The 23,879-nt window shown below is 36.8% G+C and overlaps 1 long non-coding RNA gene across 2 annotated transcripts; it reads left to right on the top strand.

The window, feature by feature from the left end:
- Positions 1-45: 45 nt before the first annotated feature.
- LOC106016349 (uncharacterized) lies at positions 46-23,608 on the top strand. Of its 2 annotated transcripts, XR_011806623.1 has the most exons (5): positions 46-434; positions 5,781-5,849; positions 6,780-6,854; positions 22,400-22,541; positions 23,300-23,608. It is a non-coding gene; the product is annotated as an uncharacterized lncRNA (long non-coding RNA). The 2 variants fall into 2 exon arrangements; XR_002401142.4 differs by lacking the exons at positions 22,400-22,541; positions 23,300-23,608 and adding an exon at positions 12,582-13,820.
- Positions 23,609-23,879: the final 271 nt, after the last annotated feature.

Consider the following 23,879-nt stretch of genomic DNA (forward strand, 5'->3'; position numbering starts at 1 on the left):
TATGCTCTGCATACCCATCAGCAGCTGAAATCTATGTCTGTGTTACATTTCCTTGGTGGTTAGTGGAAGAAAATATTTGCTTTTAGGGCAAAGTTCACCCTATCATAAAATTGTCATGTAGAATAGGCAATAGAAACATATTCCTTGACTATCAAGGGATCTCAGGAAGATTGGGTGGGATGTAGATATTTAAAAATAAGTGAAGTGAACTTCCCCAGTAAATTGGAATCACAGGGCCTTTATGTAGTCACAGTGGTAGAGAGCTGATGACCAGAAATATGTTAATTTAGAATAATTTATCTGGGTTACACTGCAGGTTTCTGTCCAAGGTGCTCTGAAATTCTCAAAGCTACATTTTTCACTGCTTAGTTTCTAGAAACGTTATGAAGAGAAGGATAGTCTTAGAAAAAAACAAGCCACAATGTTCCTTGAAGGTGAGTAATTTTTGTGCTTGAGCTTTTCCTGTTTTTGTGCAACTTTATGATCTTTTAGATATGTGCATACACATATACATACACATATAAATAGGAGAGAAAACTAAGTAACTTAAAATGAAAATGCACCAGAATTGAACTATCAGAAGTTATTCTACACACAGTGATTCCATTCTCCATGTCTATCTTAATCCATGCATTACAATTAAATCCACTTCTCTGTACCTGAGTCTATTCACTACATCAAATCCATCACAGTAAAAGTACTTATTTCACAGTAATTCAGCTATTAATTTTTATTTTCTTCCCCTGCTCCCCCCATGCCAGCCCTCTTACTGTCCTCCTGGAATGATTTATCATGAGCCGTGAAAACTCTCATGTCACCTTGTAGTGTGGAACAACTGAAAAGTGTGAACGGTGTTTGGAAAGACTCATTGTCTGATTTAAGTTACGCTAAAAATAAGCACTTCTGCTCAGGCTCTGCCTTGTAACAATTTTCTTCATCTGTGTGCAGTGCAGGCACTACTGCCAAATTGTGCAGAAATGCAGAGTCAGCAGGACCAGTTCTTCTTCAATTCATAATGCTACTGATTTTTCTTTATTTATTTTTTTATTTTTGTATTTACTCTTGATTTGCATCTGTTTAAGGGTAAGTGAATGAGGTCTAATGACAACCAGTAAGGTTGCTTTTGATTTATATTGCTGACTGAGCATCAAGCAAAGTCCAACTGAGCTGTACTAAATCTTAAAATATTCTGGATATTAAAATTACAAAATTTGATTTTCTTTTTCTTTTAAATGGAACACAAGAAGATATAAAAAAGGGCTATAAAATTATTTAAAGTGTTAAAAGATGTCACTTGTTCTCATAGGATATAAATAATTAGAATGCACTATGTAGTCAAGAAAGCAAAATTACCTATGGCTTTAAAAATATTTTGCTTTGTAAGCCAACTATCCCTCTGCACCAAAATATTTACAGTGTCACTGTTAAAAAATAGAGAGGCAACATACCCACTGGGAATGTCCAGAACACCTGGATGTTGCAATCTGTGAGACATGGGAAGGACCTTGACACGAGTACTTGAAAATGCAGAGGCCACCGTGAAAGAAGTGTGTAAAATGGGAAGAGTGAATCTGCATTAAACTGCCATATAGTTTCTAACACTTTGACTCTGATATCAGTTGCAGGGTCAGAGAGTGGGAAAGCTGTGATTAGAGTTCATGGTTTCCATTCTTGGGGGAATTCCAGTATTTGGAAATGAGACCCTGTTCTGAATCACATCATAGATTTTTTTTTTTTTTTTCTCTCATGATTTTCTGAGGAACTGAAATGAAGCAGCAAGAAAAAAAAAATCAGATCAATCTAATCATTTAATGCCTTTTTTTTTTTTTTTTACATTTTCCCCCTCTCTAAATAAATATTGTGTTAAATAAATATATTTTAAAATTATTTGAAACACAAATATAAATATTACATTGTGATACAATTGAATATATATATATATTTCTTCTTGTAGAAATGGTAAAAAAAATCATACAGTTTCATTCAAAGCTTCTATTTTGACTAGAGCATTTTATGATAGGGGAAAAATGTCAAGTTTGAGGAATTTTAAGCTAACTTCAGCTTTGCCAGGAAAAAGCAGAGACTCGTGGGTTTCTGCAGAAGAGTAGTTCGTAAGGTATTCATTTGATCTGGACTTACTATCTATCAAATATAAAAAAAGAAATTATGCTTTTAAAAATGCTCAGAAAAAAAAAAAATCACTGCTTTTAAGTAGTGGGTGTATCACTTTGGTCAAAGGTCCACCTTTTATTTGTGTACCTGTGGCTTTCTTCTGTAGCACATTAATGGTACTAGAGCTTTTATTATTTGCTTAAAAGAGTTCTTTGCCTAGCTTCATCTGTTCTCTAGAAAGCTGAAAGACAAAATTCCTGGACAGAATTATGCCGTTGGTTCAAACAAGGTAAATGCAGAGAAACAGTAGCATAAGTGCAGAGTCACCTACTGGTGTAAAAGGAAAGCCAGTATCCTCTGTGAATGTATTGCAACACCAGCATGGACCTGCCTGTCCTGATCGCATGGGTTAACAGCAAAACAGTGCCAGCCAACACAAATACCTCTCAGTTAGACATGAACACAGATAATTGTTTGTGGAATCTCTTGATTTGTTTGGTTCTGAAGAGAAGGATGTAGGTACTTTTGGAAATTGTATGTAGGATGTGACTGGAGCTGTTTGTTTATCCATTGATTGGGAGTTGAGAGACTTTTTTTTTTTTTTTTGGCTAAATTTCAGTGTAAACAGGTCATAATATGTGCTGCTTGTATGGAGAGAGCATGGATCTCTGTCCCAAAGCTCACTATCATACATTTTCATGTCTGTGGTGGAAAGCAGTAGTGTTCAGCTTCCAAGGAGGCTGATTTTGTCAAAGTCACATAATCTGGAGGAATAAAAAAAAAAATAATTTTTCAACACACAATTTATTTGGCAGCCTTCTGCCTCACCACTGACACCAATAGCAAAGCCAGGAGGAGCGCCTGTTTATGGTAAGCACTATTCAAGTGCCCAAGAAAGAATTATTCCTGTCCCTGAAGCTCTCACAACCTAACCAGATGGTTTGCAAAGGCAGTATTGCTACCTGCCATTCACTAAAAGAGGATAAATGCGCACAACATATCTGACAGAGATAGTCAGATCTCCCTAATCCTGTGTCAGTAGTGAAACCGAAAGGCCTCTTTGCTTTCTGCTTAAGCTTAGTTGAAGTTTGTGCTGAATTGGGATCTAGGACTTCTTATCCAGAGACTTTGAATGGCCCCATGCCTCAGTTTCCCTATCAGCAGTGAAGGTAATAACATGATTTAAATCAGATTTTAATTTACATCAGGTTAGTCATTAAAACATTATAGAATTCTTTAGCATTTGTTAAAATGCTACAAGAGAACAAGATACATCCTGTTCTGATTACTCATGGTTTAGGATTACTCACAGGGTAGGTTTTTCTCCTGATCAGATGCCCACTGTTCTTTTAACCAAAAGAATAACGTGACTAACAAAAAGTACTGTAATGTTGACAGTGAATACCAAATGCTTCTATTCCATGAATAATTCTTCATATGTAAAAGAAATGACTGAATGACTTACTGAAAATGCTCATCTGAGCTAAAGCCACTTACTGCAAAAAGGCACAAGCAGCAAATTAAGAGTGCACAGCAGATTTTGATCTCAGTTCAATGAGTTTTGCTTGGGCACAGGTCCATTGGCTTCTTCACCCATCCAAGTGAGACACAAATCAGGCTGACATATGTATGCATGTCTGATAAAAGTGCACAGGGTTATGTCCATATTAGTCATGCGATAACAGGACAGATACATGTTAAGGTGGAACAGTGTTAGCAAATTATCTCACAAAAGGCTATTTGTCTTCCTTGGGATGTGTGCCACTGTTTTAACAAGTCTGAATAAATCTACATTCCTGACTTCCTGTCATGGAGACTTAATCCAGCTCAGTCAGCGAAGGGATGCAGGCTACAATAAAACGCTTGGAGAAGGAAAAAGCAGCAGTAGGCCTTGTGTTCTTCCTCCTGCTGATCCACAGTTCTGTTCTTAGGCCCACACAATTGGGACAGTGAAGGAAGGGACTCATCAAACATTGCAGCTGTGATGTAGCCAGCTGGCTTCCCTTCATAACCATTGGCCAGATGTTGAAACATAATTGACACATTTCTTATTCAAAAGTAATGACCCAAACAGGCCGTACTGTGGCAGTAGCTATTTCTGTATTGACCAGCAGCCTTCAGCAAGGTGTAAACCCTTCCAGTTTACCTGCTCCTGTATTAACTGTGGTAACACTGTGACATGCCAGTCCTCTGCACTGTGGTTCACCTCTCTGTGACACAAAGAGAATCATCACAGCAGAAACAGCAGGAATTTAAGCTCCCTGTTGGCTTTGCTTAAACAACCACTAATGTGCACTAGAAACACTCCTGTGTTCTGTCTTTCAGCAGTAAAACAGCAGTATACATTAACTCCTTAAACTTCAGATAAATGCGCAAAGCTGGCCTGCCTACACTTTAAATTAACCAAGGATTTATTGGGAGGAGTAAGCAGAGAAAAAGACTTACTGTCCCCTCCACTCCCCAAAACTCAGCAGAGGGGAGCAGAACATCCTGGATTGCATCTGTCTGTGCTCACAATCTTTGCCTGTCTGCTGCTTTCGGGTTTTGAGCTCTTTTGTAACCAGCCTCTGCCATGTAGGTATTTACAAAACAAATTTATAACGACGGGACCCCATTGTCAGCTACCAGATATTATTGCTATACTAATTTGAGGACAGCCAGTGATGGAAGAAAATAGCTCTGTTCAACTCCTAACCCTGTTTGCTGGAGCAGGGCCTAAACCGTGAAGTTTACATATTGTTTAATACCGTGACCTCTGTGCACTTACTAATCCCTCATCCACCACTCTGCAGCTTCTTTCTTGCCCTCAGCCTCCAGACTAATACCCAGAAAGATGCTTGGATTTCCAAAACTGCAAACCACGCAGTTGTCAAATTGGCAGGGGACGTTTTGCGGAGTCAGCACACCACCATGTCATGACCAGGGCTGCAGGATCTCTCCTTCCTGTGGATAATCACATCTTCAAGTGCATCAAGCCCCTTCCAGCTGCATCAGGATTTTGATGCCAGCAGAAAGATTGCTTCTCACTCTCAGGGCAAGCTGAAATACTGCAAGTGGGAAAAATACTTTGGAGGCTATTATGTGGATAAATAATTTTTCCCAAATCAATGTTTATATCCTTTAAATCACCAACTATTCCCCATTGTGATGTTTCTTAAATACTGTCAGATTTTATTATTGATGGTTTTACACTCTGGAATATTTAATTTGTGTTATAAACTCAGGAATTTTCTCTTTTAGTTAGGAATGCCCAGTGCTTCTTTGGTGCAGACTCTGAGTATGGGCTTACAGGCAAGTAGAGAGGCCATAAACCCAGGGTGTTTCACTCCTCTACAGTACCTGTACACTGACATGCCCTTATCCTACAGCATACAGCATAGGGTGATTCATCCCTCCTTTGTGGAGAGTTTAGCTGCTTCACATTTTTTCTGCATGCATGACAAGCAGCAATCAGGACGCAGCCACTGGGTTGAAAGTTCACATCCAAGCTACATCTTAACCATTGCTTGTATAACTGTACCTTAAAAATCAGTGTTTAGGAGACTGGCTGCTCACACTTTCCTTCTCTTTAAAGTTTCTGGGGGAAAAAAAAAATAAATATATATATATATATATAAATAGGGAGACACTTGTATTGGCATGCCACTAAATCTGAACCAAAATTTCAGACCCCACAAAGTGAGTTAAAGAAGAAGACCTTTCCTGGAGGACAGTCACTGACAGAGAAATCAAATCAGGTAAGCACATAGATCCCATGTCAAAATGACTGTATATAGAAATGACTTTTTTTCTAAAAAAAAAATGTGCCCAAAATAGAGCACCTGGCACTGCTTGTCATGCAGTTTCACTGAGGAACACTGATTCAGCAGTTCTGCACAATGTGTAAGAGAAAACCCCTTTCACTGCTTCTACAATTAAGCTCATCGGAATACCTGATTATCAGGAAACACTGAAAATACATGCATGCACATATTTAGTCCTAATGTAGAATACTTTGCCTCCAAAAAAGTGCCTTTTTGCCCTTCCATCTTAGAAAAAGTTTCCTCTCTTCTTAGAAATAGAAGTTCTCCCCCTGGAAATTCTGCTGTTTAAACCTCAGTTTTCCTGAAACATAACAAAAAAATAATGACATTACTTTCAATGCTTTGACATAGTTCAAAAGGAAATGTTTTATTTGGAAGCATCTTATTAAAAATCAAGCATCTCTGAACATAAACACTTTCCAGGGGGAAAAAAGTGACTCAGCCTCATACCATTGCTGAAAAAAAGAAAAAAAATAAAATAAATCTGAGTTTGTTTACTAACTGTCCTTGTGACTTTTTTTTTTTTTTTTTTAAAAAAAAAGCTATCAGTAGGAACAGTGCTAAATAGGTGTGTAGGAAATGAAAAAAATTGATAAAAAATTCCCGAGAACAAAAAAAAAACAAAAAAAAAAAAACACAGAAAAGGAGGGGGAGGCTTTGAAATTATGTTATATAAGATGCTATGCTACAAAGAAGTATTAAGCAAAGGACTTCCCTGAAAGAAAACCATGTCCATATTGAAATTAAGAACCTTTTAAATATAAGGCAAATACTTCACAATAAATATTCTCCCAGGGCTTTGATTATGAGGTGGCAGGAAAAAGCTTTTAAATAATATAATATGGTGATTTCTGTTTAATGCAGATTGTTCCAAGGGCTGCAATCACATAAGCAAGTTATTCTTCAATAAGTAAGAAAGAATTAGGAGCCAGAGTGAAGGTAAGTATTTAATTGTTGGCTTTTTTCTTTTTTCTTCAGTATTCTAATTGAGCCTGGAATTTGGATATTTCTGAATAGTTCTAACAGTTGCAGGTTAGATCCTGTCTTGAATCCAGACCTTTTTTATGCCTCTCAGGCCAACATTTATTCTGTATAATGAAACAAAATTTTCTTGAGGAAATGATACCTTCAAAAACCTTTGCTTCAAAAACAGGCTTGTACCTTTGGCCTGAGGCATCATTTTTGGAGACCATGCCACTTGAAGCAAAGAAATAGCATCTAAAAAGAGCTGTGAAAATCACAGTAACATTAAGTTTGTTTAATCAAGTGTTCTGATATAGGGAAATTTCTCTGGATCGCAAGTTAACCAGTTATTCAAATAGGTGTACAATCTTTAACATGAGTTGAAGATATTTTCTCCACTTACATCCCACAGCAATGCATTCCATAAGTTAATTATCTTCTGTCTTAAAAACAAACAAACAGCAAAACAACAAACAACAAGAAAACAAAAACATCCCCCTCTCCCCACCCCCCTTTTAATCCATTTCACAATAGCTATGCTGCTCAGCCTTAAACATTTAACATTTTGGAAAGGATATTAACTCAGGTCTTTTTAAAGCCATAAGGATTTATTTTCTCATCTTTCTTGACCTCCTTAGTGACAGAGGTCATGGGACTTCTCTGAAGTAATTCTTGCATTAACTGTTCTATGTTGCTATCAATAGATCCAGAATTCAGAGGACATCACTCTAGATTTGAAAGTGGGCAGTGGTGGAGGGAGTTGTTCCATTATTTAATTACCCTGGTTTGTTCCAGCCCATGTTTGTTTGGTTTCTAATTCTACCTTTTGGATCATGTTATAACTTCTTTTGGTAGAACAACTGTCCTTGTCCGTTGGTGATTTCTGTTTGAAATGTAATATTTGTTTGATTCAGATCCTGATTTGCCCTTTTAATTTTTCAACTCTCTTCTACTCGTCGTATTACTAATATACTTTTATCAACACCGACTTAAAATAAAATGTCAAATAATAATTTCAGGTCCACAGTGCTTAAAAAAATAACTTTTTATTCAATGACCTTCTCAACCCACTTGTTCATTTCAGGGCTTCTGCACTGTCCCACATCAGAATTCTCTCCAAAGCTAAGGCATGGGGTGTTCCAGATACCACATCTCTTTCCCCAGGCAAATTAATTGTTAACAAATACCAGTCCAACACAGATTTCTAAAATTTGTAATCCCTTCCTAATGGTGTTCTGTCAACCTCTGATGAAACTTGTTCTCGTGTTTGGATTATTGAACTTCCCTTGAAAGAGCAATGCTACTGCTTTTTTTGGAGACAGTGGGTCTGTTAGTGAGGGCAGAGGTATTTCCTAAGATCAGCTGTCTCACCCTGATAGGGGTATTGCATGACTAAATTCATTTTAAGCAAGCCAGAACAATTCTTTCTATCTGGAAATTTTGACCTCCTGTGTGAACTGGATCCTGAATGACTTCCCATTCAAACTAGGGAACATAAGTTCTGCCAGAAAGGAGACCTAAGGAAGTAGGTACGGAGAAAATCAAGAAAGGAGACATCCTCAGAGTATTGTGACTCAGTTAATTATATTTTGGATTTCAGGTGGCCAGAACTTTTGCAACCAAAAATAGTCAATGTATTCCTCAGTATAAAGATGTCAGGAACTCTCCCTAGGGTGTTGCATGTCCCAGGCTGTGGGACACTATTGGTGTTTGCAGTCACTGAGATCTTGGCTGAGATTCTAGGTTGCTCTCAGAAGAGTTCAAGGGGACAGACAGGACCAGTTTTAGGTCACTTGGTGTTTTGAGACTGTGTCCTTGATGGCCCTTCACAGATAGGCTGAGGCCCAAACTCTGTTATCCTCTCACTGTATACAATTTCATATCTGAACTTTAGGTTTTGTTTGTTTGCTTGTTCGTTTTTCAAACAGAACAAAACTGAGAAATATAGCACCGTAGATTAAAAGTGATTATGAAAAGATAAAACAGCTTTCACATTCGTGATCATGTTATTTTGTAAATATATTATGCTAGATTTTTTTATTTTTTTTTTCATTCTGACACATCTAGAATATAAAGACGACCTTAAAACACAAGTTTAAATATCCCAACAAAGTGTGATTTGATGCTTTAAAAGAAGTAATATCTCATTAAAAAAAAACATATATCAGAGATATTGTCACTTAGATTATTTTAGAATATCATAGGGAAATAAAAACTTGTGCTTTCTGTGACCTGTTACAGCAGATGGAAAGATAACAATGGTGACCATACATTTTGGATATGAAAACACCTAAGAGAGCTGTTTTCATTCCTCTAGCAACTGACAGAGAAATGGTCAAGTCAGCTCTTCAGCATATCAGTCTACCTACAGTTTTGGAAAATCACTTAATATCTGAAACTTAGCTAAAATAGAACAACACTAAACCTCACACATCTACTAGTCAGCTCAACATAGCCACCTCACCAGCCCATGACAAGGATGTTCTTTAATTATAGTTTCTTCTCCATGCTTTCAGGAACTAAAACCCCATCCAACATTTTCTTACCTTTAACTGGTCTTGTCAGAGGTCCCACAATAAGCCCATAGATGCTGGAAGGAGCTTGGTTGATGGGTTGAATGCTGGTTGCAGCAGGTTATGTTACTCTTACACTGGGAGAGAGGCAAAGGTTGTTGTCTTAACCAGAAGTAGAGGCAAGACAAAGCTAGGTGTTTACAAAGCATTCATCCTTGTACATCTGGAATAAAAGACCACCTGAACCTTCTGCCTGTGCTGGCGGGTGGATATCTGTATGCTGGAGTGCATGTGCCAAATGAGAGTGTGCCCTGATGCAGCCGTAGCCTCAGGAAAGCTAACATCTCTCCAGGGCTCTGCTTTCTCTCTGCCTCATGAGAGGTGGCCGCACAGAATGGAATGATTGATTCAAGTAGGAAATTTTCCCACTGAAATGATACAAGTCAGTTGGCTGAAATATTTTGTGAATTCATGCTGATCGAAGAGAACCCTTTCAAATAAGGAAAAAAAAAAAAAAAAAGCTGTAGGAAAGTGGGAAAAAGATTCTGGAAAAAATGTAAATGTTTTTTATTTGGACTCTTGCAAAGTAATTTGAGGTGATGTTTCATTTAAAAATATACTTCAGTTTTATTTAGAGTAGAATAAACATCCTTTCCAAGGGCTCAGAAGTAAAACATTTCATTTCAGTCTGGAAAAAAAAAAAATAGACTTGAAATGAAACTTTTTCTTTTGCTGCTGTTTGCCTTGCTTCCACATCTCTTTTTAATGTCACTTCAAAATAAAATCAGAAACCATATGAAAAAAAGTGACAGTGAAACCCATGCCTTTCACATCTCTTGTATTTAACTGTAAAACTGTTGGGCTTCTTAGCATTTTTCATTCGTTTAACTGTATTCATGTCGGTAGCAACAGTGCATGATCTTAGAGGAACTATCTGCTACCAAAATGAGACAGACTCCTGCAAAAATAAAATTTGCAATTTTGGCTACTGATGATGTTATGTGGTCAGCAGAAATGTGAATGAAGGGCCATTGCTTGTGTATGGATCTTGTATTGTTTTACAGAGCACCACAAAATTCATTTTCAGTAGTTTTCTCATTTCTTTCCTTTTCCATGCCCAACTTCCAAACAGGAGGTCAGGTCAAACTTCTGGCTGGTATAATAGCTAATTACACTCCTTATTTGGCCTAGGATGCAGAGTGAGGCATAAATTAGGACCTGATAGCTTAGTTGGTGCGGTGGTGGGCTATTAGATGTGTGTCAGTGAGCAAAGATCTGATCAAAGCTCACAGTGAGGCAGTCAGAGGTCGTGAAGCATGGCTGGGGCCTAATTGCTGGGCTGGGCACTAAAAGGAAGTTTGCAATGAAAGGCCATTAAGCTGCAGCCTTTCCAATCAGTGGAGCAGAGCTATGGAGAAATGTTGTTTGGTGAGTAAGGCAGGGAAATGAAGGGTCTGGTGCTAATCCTGCTCCATGTAATGGTGCTGATGGCTCACCTCATTTCTAAAGAAGGTCAGAATCTGTCCCTAAACATCAGTTCTGGCAAGAGCCTATTTTGAACACTTTCTCTTAATTTAAATGATTTGGTCAAAAGAAGGAATCTTTCTTCTTATTTTGTATTATTTATTTATCTATCTATTTATTTATTTATTTTTATTTAAGAGCTGGCACTCAGAGAAATTCAGCTGGTTGTAAATGAGCTGGTGGCAACTTGGCTCATAGGGTAGAGGATGGTGAGGGCAGAGAGTTTATCCTTTTGAAGAGCTGCACTTACAACAAAATGGGGGAACAGTAATAAGTGCTCTTTATTCTCAAAATTTCCCTAGACACTCTGTGCAGCCCATAAGCTTATTTTGCCCATTTTAGGAATGAGGAAACTGAGGCAAAATGAAATTAGCATGCCTGTCAGAGTACAGTCTTCACTCTTTTTGTATTTTTACACTCAGATCCCCACAGGTCAGATATTTTAGAGTCAAAATGACATAGCTTAACTGATTTGAAGAAGAATGAACAACCATTTTCCTATTTTGTTCCCTTCTATCATAGAAGAAAATCATTTGTGACCTACCAGTCACATCATCAACCTTGTTTCCTTTCAGCTCTTTTTCAGAACTCTGAGAAATTTTCCCGGTTAAACTTTTGTTGAGGATGGTATCAGTCTCAATTTCTCTCTCTTATTCCTCACAAAACTTTGCATAAAATAAAATAAATGGTGACTTTTTGTAAGTTCAGTGAAGGAGGACAAATGCTTCTATTTTCTAAAACATCAATATCATTTTTATATATGTCAACAGTTTAAATGAACTAGCTTTTTAAGTTTTAACATGATACAAGACCTAAATAGCAGAGGCCAAATATTTTCATGTCTGTTTGGAAAGGGCACCTTGAATATAAACAACAATAAATAATACAGAAAGGTCCGATGGTTCCAACCAAATATGGGTTATCAGAACGAAGGCTGGAATTTCAACACAGAGAAATTTCCACTCTGTCAACATTTATTTTCAGTCTGGTTTCAAAGAAAATGATTTTTGGGGAAAGAAAAAAATCTAATAAATTCTTAGGTCAGAAATGTTGAAATGTATTGGTAACACTTCAGCTTTCAGTTACTTCCAACTATGCTGTTGCAAAGTAAGAGAAACTGTAGTTTAGATGAGTCATGTTCAATGTTTCTTCATGGGTTCTTTGCCATAACTACATTTCTCATGAACTCACGTGTCCCAGCTCATGGTACATATTCTTGATTTGTGAGTCAATATCCAGCCTCTTAGGCCATGTCCCTTAATTTAATCTAACATGAGAACTCTACAAGAAACAAATATAATTGCAGTAAAAAGATCTTACACAAACTCCTACCTGGGTGGGAATAACATTTCACCCCATTTCTCCTTTTTCTTTCTCCTACCTGTCCTTGGGGCAGGGCATGCAGGTGTCATTGGCAATGGTAATTATTCACTAGTATAATGTAATTACCAAGGTATATCACCAGCCTGTCAATGAAGTCATATCTTTTAAATTTATAATTTATTATTTAAATATATAATTTATTATTTAATAAACTTTAAAAATAGAATTTGTAGCTATAGTTTTCTTTCTTTGGATCAAAGGAACTGTAATTCCATTTAAATGAATGAATTTAAGGAAAAAATACTGAAACAAAGATTAAAATCTTTTGCATGGTATTTCACAGGTGGCACAGAAAACAAGAACAACATTTAATAGCTTTCCCAGCTGATTGCAACATACTTTCTTTCAAAGAAAATCACTGTGTTAAAGCACTAAGAGAAAGGAAAAAAATATTGTTGCTGGATTTGTCTTTTTCTTTTTCCCGGTATTGAAGAAAATGAGAAGAGAAATCTGTTTCATGTCTCTTTCTGTGCTTTTCATACAACTTAACTAGATTATTAGAAATGTTCAGTAATAATCTGTAGATGAAAGGAATGTTAACTCTTGAGTCTTTATTATGATTTAGGCTTGAAGTCATTTGAAAATTGTATGTGGAACATGATCTATTACATCTTATGGCAAATAGGAGCTCATATATTTAGGCTACAGCTAAAGAGTAACATCTGCCTATGTATTGAAGAACTAATTGCTAGCAAAGGAGAAATGAATATGTTTGTGACTTTGTATGGTAAACTCGGCAATAAAGAGAATAAGGTCCTGATGTGGAAAATTGAAAGCCAGTTCTGCAGAAAGAAACTATTCTTCTGTGAGGAGTAATGTAAGAGAGCTTTTTCTTTTACATCCTGAGACAGAAGGCAAGCACAAGACTATATGTTTTAAGCTGAACTTCCAAACCCATGACCGATGAGTTGGTTTCAATAGATGTTGATGGTAATACTGCCAGAGACAGAGGTGTTCTGGCAACAGACCTCATCCTGTTGAACTCAAAAGCAAAATTTCTTAACCTACAGTATCTGTCTTGGTATTTACACATTTTAGAAATAAGCCAACCTCCCATATTTATCAGTGGTATTTGAACTTCCCTAAATGCAGACTTAACTTGTTACTGGTCTTTGTATTCTGCTTGCTAGGAAGTCAAAATTATGTCATTTGAAAATTTCATATCTGGATCCAGTTTTTAATTTGAAGTACTCTCAACACTTCATCTTGATCTGTTCCAATGTTTTAGTTCAGGTCTCCCTATTCTCAGTTTTATACATTTGTACATGCAATTGCTTAAAGTCTCTAAAATTGCTAATGTGCCTGCAATCCTATGGAAAAAAAAAAAAAAAGGTCATCTATATATTTTTTTGTTTCTCCAATTTGTGGTACCATACATGGGAAAAAGAAGCAAAGAGGAATATTATCCTTCGCTTGATCTGCAGCAAGTACCACTATCATGTAAATACAGCCTTGAAGAACACAAAAATTACTCAAATAGATTTGAAACACTGCAGAGCTCAACTTCATTTTACAAAAACACCTGTTGGAATCTTATACCTCTAAAAATTAATTCGCTTTAAAAAAATAATTATTAATTAAAAATAATAATAAAAAATACACTTGTATGAAGAAAGCAACTTTCTAAGCAAATTCTTCAAGTGATGTAGTGCTCAATCAGGAGAATTAAAGGAAGAATATGGATTTCTTACTCATAGCCTTCCAAAGGTTTTGGTAGCACAGTTACTTAGGTATATTTAAACTTATCAGAAAAAGGTCCTTTGCTTTAAGAATATACCATTGTTGACAGTTTGGTAGATAAAGCACATGTATCTGGAACCAAGGAAGCATAGGTATGGGGTTTAATAGATGTATATGTATACCCTCCAAATACATATAAACAGCTACATTGTTAAGGCGTATGATACAATCCTAGCATATACATGTGGGTATACAATCTGTGTGGGTTATTGAGTTCAGTTGAAGCTGCTGTTATTCAGATACATGACATCACTGAGATTGATAGTAAAATAATACTATCATTTCTGGTACTCATATTTAAACAGGATGCGGACAAATTAGTAAGTGTTGAATGCCATAGACTAAGCTGAGTTCCAGGTCCAAGTCAAAAATATTCACTCCTTAGTGAAGTTCTGTGGTCTGTCTGCTGTAGACACTCATGCAAGATGATTGCAGCAGCCTCTTAAGAGCTAAAAAATTTAATAATGAGTTTGTTGTGGATCATTTTGATCTACCATTTGCTCTCAGTTGGATGCAAAAGGCTTGTTTGAGCAGTAGGAAACACATACTGGTGACCTGTCAACTCACTGGTAGCTCTCAGGTCCATGGCTTTTCTTTGCTAACCCTGCCAATATACCCTGTAGTTGATGTCTATATGTACAACATAGAACAGAGTCCATTGGTGCTGGAAAAGTATTATAAAGGCTATGTTTTCCTGGATGAAGTTAGATCCTGTAAGTCTAGCCTGGAATAAACAAGTTACTGGAACCTACTTAATAGACATATATTGAGCAGGCAGAGAACTGTATGGATAGATAAATAATTTCCCAGTCTGCACAAAAGTGGTAAAAAAATCACCAAACACATGGAGGAGCTGCAAACTTATAAGGAGGTTCTTATAGTCAAATGGGATTCAAAATATTACATGGGTATTAAAAAAATATAAATTAAAAAAATCAGCATGGACTGATGTCTTCATGCACAGCCAATGCAAGTCCTGGATCATACCCAGGTGTAAGGTAAGACTGCCTGGAGCCAAAGATATCTCAAAACTCCCAATACAGTCAGCATTTCCTGACCCCACTCTTCTCAAACTCCTTTTCCACAAAAGAAAGAGCAAATCAATACCTAGTTAGTTTAAGCATTTATGCACATGACTCTCTAATGTCAGACTATAGATACATTTGGGGCAATGCATTAATATCGACATGGACTCCACTAAAATGTGAAGTACTATAAGTATGGAGGACAATGAATTTATACAAATATGACTATGCAAAATATAAATAGTTTCATGTCTGTTTAGTGGACACGGAGTATTAACACAAAATAGCCAGTCACGTAACCCTTCCTATTCTTCAGCACAGCTGATCCTGTGTGTAAATGTTGCTGTCTGTATTCTGGGTGTTCTGAATTTAACTCACTATTGACAGGGTGTAACTTACAGTTTGAAATATTTAGTTGGAAACTGTCATTTTAAATTCCCATTCAATGTCTGCCACATCTCTTTCTTGATAGAAGTCGTTAATCTTTATCAAAATCCTCTTGATGAATAGACTTTAAGAGTGGTATTCTGGATTTGCACTACTGGAAATGAGAACAGCGTTTGATGCTCAGTTACTGGTGTGAAGATAGATCTTTATTTGACGTGAAAACAATTCTGGCAAGCTATGTGAATTTACCCCAAATTGTGGCTACCCTGTACAGTTCTTTCCTCCATTTCCATCCAGAAATACAGCCTCCTTGTTGGAAATTTCCATTCTCCCAAAGCAGCTCCCTGGCAGGTTTGCACTAGTTCGAAGCATATCTAACATGGCAATTGAGAGGTTTGTTGGGTTCACATGCAGCGCAGAAAGCAATTTTACTTTCATACTTGATGTTCTTGTGCACATCTGACCAGAGTAGCCAAGTGCACAAGTTGTAATCTTTCCAAAAGCAGTAGGTTGATATCAAAGACTTTGCAGTGAAGCAAGGAATTGTGGCAGTACTTCAAGGAACAGGTTTGCAATTAACTGTTAAATACAGATTGAAGGAATGCCCTGCTTGGTTGCTGCAGGCTTTCCTTGCATGCCAGAGATGACTGAATCTAAAGCACAGAGCATAGCAAGATGATAACCTGTTAGCAGGGGGAAAAATACAGGGAGAATTACTGAGTAGTTGATAACATGCTGGCTGGTTAATGGTTTCAAAATATTGCACAACATAACAAATCAGACCCTCTGAATTACAATTCTTTTGGCCAAAAAAAAAAGGAAGTAAAATAACCAAATCATATTGTGTATATGATGTTTCTTAAAAAAAAAAAAAAAAAAAAAAGTAAAAAATCAAAGGATGTTAGAAATTGCTCAGCCTACACACTCTTTCTGCCATGGAATGACAATACAGATGACAGTGTATGCAACTTGGAAAACAGAACAAAACACTTTGCTGCAAAACTAGAGTAAACTGAGATTGTTTTTATACTTGGCAATGTAATCTACGGTCTATTGTGCTCAGTGGTTCTAATTTTAGGATGAGAGATATGGAACAGACTATTTTGATTCTGTTTTCTGCCTGGGGTTTTATTACACTTTTTTTTTTTTAAATTATTTTTTATTTTCAGTGTGAGCTCCTATTTGGACTGCAAGCTCCATTGTGCAAGGAATATCTTAGGTGTATAACACCTCTTAGTATAGTCAAACACCGATTTCCATTTGATGCGACTACTGTATAGAAGGCCAACATATATGATATGGACCAAGTGGAACTGGGCTTCCAAGGCTTTGCTTCTCTAGAAAAAAGAGAGAAAACCTCAAGTGACTTTTTTTTTAAATTTATTCCCACAGTGATAGTTCTGCTTATATCAATACCTCTGTCCTTACTGCTTTTCCTTATTAATTTTTACAGTGTGACCTGTGCTTCTATGAACTCTTTCAGTAAGTGAGTGTCTGCTTCTTTTTTAATTATATACCCCTGTGGATAAGAATTGCTTTTAATGAGAATAATCATCACAGTTTGGGAAGGGCTTTGAGATTTTTATAATGTCATTCTTTTGTAATATCAACGTATCATTGGGTAAGGAGAAACCTGGAATATGAACATTGAAACCAAGAGCTAAATACAAGAGCAAAAACATTACCTTAAGGACTGCTTCTTTTAGACATTAGACATGATCAAACTCTTGTATTTCTGCAGCTAGACACTCCTGAGGGTCATAGAGTCATACAGTGTATGAACAAATATCTTATTTGTATTATTGAAAGAAAACCCTGGATGCATTAAGAATCACACAGAAATAGGGCTTGAAATAAGAGTTTGTTCCTGTAGATGTTACTCTCCAGACTAAAACCAGCTTTGAAGAGGGCCAATGATTTGTGAAAGATCTTGAAAAACAATTTTATCATCAGCATGGTTTGCAAAGAGTTTCTCAACATGTATCAGGTTTTGACATCAAGTTGTCAATGGTTTTCATTTGCTAAGCAAATAGTGTTCCTGTGTGATTTATGACTTGGCATGAGCCTGAAAATCAGCACTGAAAAAAAATAGGAAAATTTTATAGCAAAAAGTTATGGTCATTTCTCTACTTTCAGTACTCAATAATAGCACAAAGTGCAAAAGGCAAGACTAGGTGACTTTCATCTGAATTATCTTATGATCATAAAACAAATTGTTTATTACTATAAAGGACTGCCTGTTTTGACATTGTCTGAGCTACCACTCAGCCTTACCTGAAAAATTAAGTCAGATTTGAATCAATTCCTTCAAAGATCAGACCCCAGTACCCCGGCATTCATATCTCAGGAAGCTAACTGATTTTATTTATTTACTTTTTTTTCCCAGAAGTGGAAAAAAAGTACCCTTTGAGACAAATACCTCCCATTTATATCTGAATGACACGTTTTGTGTCATTGTTATAACAACCAATCTGCCCCTGCATTGTTCTGCAAAGATCAGGGTTTAGTCTCTCATCCCAGTTTTGTAATGTCTATTCGGTCTCCAAGTTCTTAACCCAAGAGGTGCATACCAATATCAATAAGTAGCACTCACAGTCACTCTCTGTGTTCAAAACTATATATTTTCTACATAACTAAATGTCAGGAGTTGCTGATTCTTGGAGTGAGAGCCCACGTAAAGAAATTTATTAAGTGAATGACTCAGATTAGATCACACCTCATGCTCGTGCCTTCTGTGGAAATACTTAGTCACAATTATTAAGAGTTTTCAATAAGTTTTACTTGAAACTTCTGTCTTTTTTTTTGTTTTGTTTTTAATTGTCATTTAAAAAAATGTTGATATTTGCACAAATAAAATGCTCTTCAAACTTTAAAAACTTTTATTTTGTTTGATCAGAGAAGTCAGACAACTCAATCAAGGGAATTCAGGGAATTCAATGGAAATTTCTAACAGCTACATTCAGGGGCTATTGGTTTCCCACTCTGCTGTCTATCAGTTCAAATGCTTACATATTTCTAAGGATCCAAACTTCAAAACTGCTTTACATACTTGAGTGGAAGTGCAAATATTCCAAGTGGAGCTGAGATCTGCTCATGAAGGAAATGATTAACACAAAGCTTTCATTTATATTTTGCATGAAGAAGCACTACAGGACTGTCTCCTTTTCTGTCCAAATAAGAATAATAACTTTGTATTGGTTAGAACAGCCTTTGGGCTATACTGTCAAAACATGGGAGCCTGGAAGAAGGTAGAGAAAGAAAATCTGAAAGGAGATCCAATGGAATCAAAAAAAGTGAAAAGAAAAGTTTAATACATGTTTGTAGTCCTCTGCCAGATTAAAGTAACCGTGTCAGGACCTGTGGTAAAATCATTTTGCTAGACTTGCTGTGTGCATGCAGAAGAAATTGTAATCAATTCTGTAATCCAGAATTGGTTTTATTTCTTGACCTCTCTCTTTCTCTCTCTCTCTCTCTCCTATGTTGTTGATCTCACACACATACAAAGTCTTGGTAGATTTCTGACAATAAAAGACGCAAAGGTAAATGAACTCACGTTTTCTCATTAGACAGGACAAGTCTGCAGCATTTTTCCTTTCAAAATTGATTTTTTTCCCTCCATATTTATTGCAAATGTAAGAATTCTTCACTCTTTTTTTTTGCATGCAAGTAAAAAAAAAAAAGGCAGAGACCGACCTTTTATATGCTGGGTGAACTACAAGTGTGGAGAAGTCTTAAAAATATAACCCCATCTCTGATCTTGGAAAGTCTGACCTTGAGCTCTGCTGGAAATGCAGCTTGTCAGGTAGTGTGTTGCCTACATGTCAGTAAATGAGAAGATCAACAAAAGCTCTGTCTGCAGGGTCTTATGGTCTATCACCCTGATCAGATGCAACCTCAGTATAGGTGTGCTGGGAGGCAGCAGAGTACATGACCTACGCTGAGCCCTTCATGGAGGATGTTGTGAAGCACTTGACCTTCTCAGGCCAGCAGTTTCACCTTTGCCTATCAGCAGATCACAAATGCTGTGAGATGCTTTACCAAAGTAGTACAAGAAAAGTAGTAACAAATGCTAAAAAAAAAAAAAAAAAAAAGAGTAGTTAAAAAAAAAAGTAGACCAAAATTCTCCAGAAAGCCTTTTACAACCTATTATGGTCAGGCAACCAGTGTTGTTAGCACGGTAGTCTTGGGGGAAAGGCACTATCACTAGAAACTCCAAACTGTAACATACATAGCTAAATTGATGTAAGGCTATCAGATTAAAATGTATAACCTATGTATTATTTTTCTCTCTTTACACACACACACACACACACACATATACGACCAAAAATAATGAATGCCAGTAGTTTCTCTGACCAGCGTTCTTTAACAATTTAACTACAAAGTTGTCCAGGGGCTACAGAGAAGAAATCCTTGCCTAAATGCCTATGCAACGTGTCTGCCTTTTATAGAGTTTGAAAACAGTTTAGTCAAAAGTTAGCCTGAGATAAATGGGATGCTGGAGTTTTAGATCATGTTCCCAATCACTTGTTAACTGCAGCCAGTCACTGAATTGTCATGTTCCGGAGATTGCTTTCACATTCTTGTGAATTAGTGTAGCATGTGTCAGCATTCCTTAAGAGGTATCATTCAGCTCAGAATCTTTCAGCCTGTTATGAGCTCTGTCCTCCTCCTCTGGAAAGAAATTCAGTAGATGTAATAACATTTCTTCAGTGAAGCCATCAATCATAATAGTGCCATAGTCTCTTACCAGTAGAAATGGGGAGAGTATTGATTAGATGTTACTCTTTCTTGAAAACTTTCTAGAAGACAATGAATAAATATATATAAAGACTAGAAATTACTCCAGAGTACATAGTTTGATCTGTTCTTAAATCCATTAGTTTTTTTTCTCAGTCCAGAGGTATATGGATTCATTGTGTTGGTCATCTTAAATCAGGTCCCACAAAGAGTGAAGGGTGAGATGCATGGCACATAGCTTTAAATATCAGTAGTTTTTGCATCCACAGCTGAGTTACTGTCTCTCAGCTGCTGTTGTTACCAAGTGAAGAAAAAAAAAAAGTAACAGCGAGGAATAATTTTTCATATCCTGACATAGCTGCAAAAATAAATCAGATGAATCACAGCACAAATAACTCCATTGCTTACTAATGGAGTTTAAGAAATCTAGTTCAGATGTAGAAGTCTACATTAAAGATGCTCAATCGAGGTATAATCTTCATTTTACATGAGGAAAAATGCTTCCACCTCCCTAAATTCTTTCAAGTTACCAAGTGAGTCACTTCTTGAGAAGGGACCTAACTGCAAGTAATTGTAAGAAAAGACTTTCCTGTCCTTTGGAAGCAGAGTGATTAGACTGTGCAGAGAGATAGAGAGGGGAGGAAAAGGGGTTGGAGAGAAACAGAAAGGAAGAACAAACCAGGCAGAAACTATTTCTGCAGACTCATAATTAGATCACTCTGGAAAAAGGTGGGACTTGTGATAGCTTCTCTGTGCTTGCTGGATGGGTTCTGCTTTCAACCAAATGATCATCAGTGCAAAATGCCATAGATGACATTGGAAAGAGACCTCACAACAAGATTGGCATGTTCCTTCCAAGTGAATGCTGTAAGCCCTGCAGTAAGATCATAATTTTTCTGCCAGTTTGACCTCTCTGCTGCTAAATTTGTACAATGTCAGGAGGAAGTGTAGAATATTCCTCTGCTAAATATCTTCTGGCCCTGACACTACAGACAAATATCCTGGGAGGAACAGCATGAAGCAAATTAGGAAATGAACACTTAAATTTTCCAGTGCTTAAACAAATGATGTAGCCTAAAGGTTTTTATATAAATGCCAGGGTAAGTCCAGCAGTCACAAAGTGGTAGTCATCAGCCTTCTTTCAGGGCTTTCAAGCCTGTTGATTCATGTAAGGAATGCTCTGATGATGCTTGCCAAGCTGACCTCTTCATGAGACCTAGGCAGAGGAGCAACTTGTAGACTGTGAAGCTGTCTAGACACAAACTAGTATGGTTCTACCAAGTCTTGCCAGAAAAGCAGTTCTGAGCATGTGTAGTATTAAGTACCCAAGTGACTTAATGAAAAAGAGGTGAGGTGAGGCTGGGTGACCTCAAGGATTAGGAAGAAAAATTTAGGATCACAGTTTGGAATTTGGGAACACAAATTCCTTTCAGTCACTTTGCATGATTTATTGAATGCAGAGAGACACAAGTCTCTGAACTGTCTCTGACATCAGTGGGAACAGCCTTATCTGAACTCTGCGATTTTTAAAAACTCAAACCTTTGTAATTAGGCAAAACAGATATAGGAATAATTTTTCCTTCTTGCAGCAGAACCCAAGATAAAAGAGATAATCTGACAGGAAGCAACAAGAGGCCCCATGTTTGTTTTGAAACTGGCTGATGGCCAGGAAGAGATGGCACAGAGGAACCCCAATGGACTTCAACTCAAAAACTGCCAGGAGACCTGTCCACCACACTTGCATGTGAAGTCTTAGTGTAATCTATTACCACACATGCAAGGTTTGAAGGTTTTTATCTGGCAAAGAATCAGCTTTAGTTTGCATCTGCCTTGGGGCAACAATAATCTGTTCTATCCTTCTCATAAGAAGTGGGTCCTACTGCTGTTCCAAATGCATGTAGACTTTTTGAGAAATAGAAAAGATGAAATGTCTTGAAAAGGGCTTAGAGTAGGTACTGGCTGTCAGTAAACCTATTTAAGGAGATGTTGGCCTCTTAAAGAAGACATTTTTCACCTTCACCTTACAATAATCTCAACTCACCTTCCCAATGAAGGGGAAAAATCCACAGCCCAACATCACAGTGCCATGAAGGAGTAAATGCAGGGTAAATGGAATTTTCAACTTCTAGGTTTAAAGTTCACTTATATTTCTTGCATACACTAAGTTGCAGGAGCTTTTTTTTTGTTTCCCACATGTTTCTAATTGCAGTGAAAGGGACTGTGACTGAGATCCAGACCTGATGGACTGTGAACGAGAGCATGAGTGTGAGGAAAGAGAAGAAAAACTCACAGCAGCTGCCAAGAGAGAGCTGGGGGCTGAGATCTGTCGGAATTAGATAGTCTCCCAAAAGGTGAGGGGCATGGTTTCTGTGTTGAACCAATTTATTCCAACAGAGGAAAAAAGTTCACCTCTAAAGAAACGGGAACTGTTATTTTGAAGCTTTGAAAAAAACTCTTTCATACACTGCTGGGCAAGCTGGACCTGGTGCATGGTTGGCAGCTGGGAAGACATGTCTGTGCCTAGACACAAGGGGCATCAGAATTTTAGAATTTGTTCCTCTTTCCACAATGGGGCTTCAGCGTCTTTCACAGAAGGGAAAGAATTTTAAAGAATGGTAGTTGCATGCATGGAAAACAAACAAACAAACAAACAAAAAAAGAGAGAAAGAGAGAAAAAAAGAGAGAGAGAAAAGAGGTAAGATGACCACACAAAAAATCACTTTAATGAAATTTTCTGAAGCTGAAAGTGTCTGTTTTCTCAAACTGATGTCCTTTAAAAATATTCTGGGGTGGGAAAGAGGGAAAGAGTGTGTGTGTGGGGAGAGAGTTATAATCTTAGTGTTGCAATAAATCATATAACAGGTCTTTCAACCTGGCCCTTCAGTATTTGCATATTAGGCTTAAAAGAAAAATACCCTAACAGATGTAATAAATTACACCAACCAGAACATATAATTGTTAATGCCTCTGAAATACCATGAAAAAGGCATATGACACAATGTTCTCTATACAATGCACTTAGCATTCACTGTAAGGAGGTTTCATATTTTCTAATGGAAGTTTGACATCTGGGCTCCTATAATTTTTGATTTTTTTTCATGGTTTTAAGGAGATGAAAGATGAAGAATAGTCATCTAAGAAGAAAGGAAGGAAGGAAGATAAGAAGGAAGGAAAGAAGAAGAAAAAGAAAGAAACCTGTGATTATAATGAAATCACATGGCTCTAACAAGAGGTATTTTTTGAAAATGTCAAAATTAGAAAATTAAAATTATCAGACTCTGGCAATTCATATGATAAAATCTATGTTCTTTTCTGTTGACCAGAGTTAGTGCTTTTATAGAAAAAGATGAAGTTTTAATAAGAGTGAAATAAAATTGTAAACAAGTGTAACATTTAATATATAATAAAAATTCCTATTTCAAACTCTAGGAAGTAAAGCACTGGTAATATAAATACTTTTTATTTATTTATTTATTTATTTTTACAGTAAGACTTTTGTTTAACTCTGTTGCTCTATTGTAGCTTTTTCCTAACAAAGTAAAATTCAATCTTCCATCATAAAAGTATCTTAGTGTTTATAAAGCATCTGGAAAGGAGTTTCACTTCTCCATTTAAAATGTTAAAGCACAAGTGGGACGAGGAGAAAACATGGCAAAAGATGTTTGATGAGTCTTAGGTATCCATCATTA

The sequence above is a fragment of the Anas platyrhynchos genome, chromosome 1, assembly GCF_047663525.1.
Source record: "Anas platyrhynchos isolate ZD024472 breed Pekin duck chromosome 1, IASCAAS_PekinDuck_T2T, whole genome shotgun sequence".
NCBI classification, from domain to species: Eukaryota; Metazoa; Chordata; class Aves; order Anseriformes; family Anatidae; genus Anas; species Anas platyrhynchos.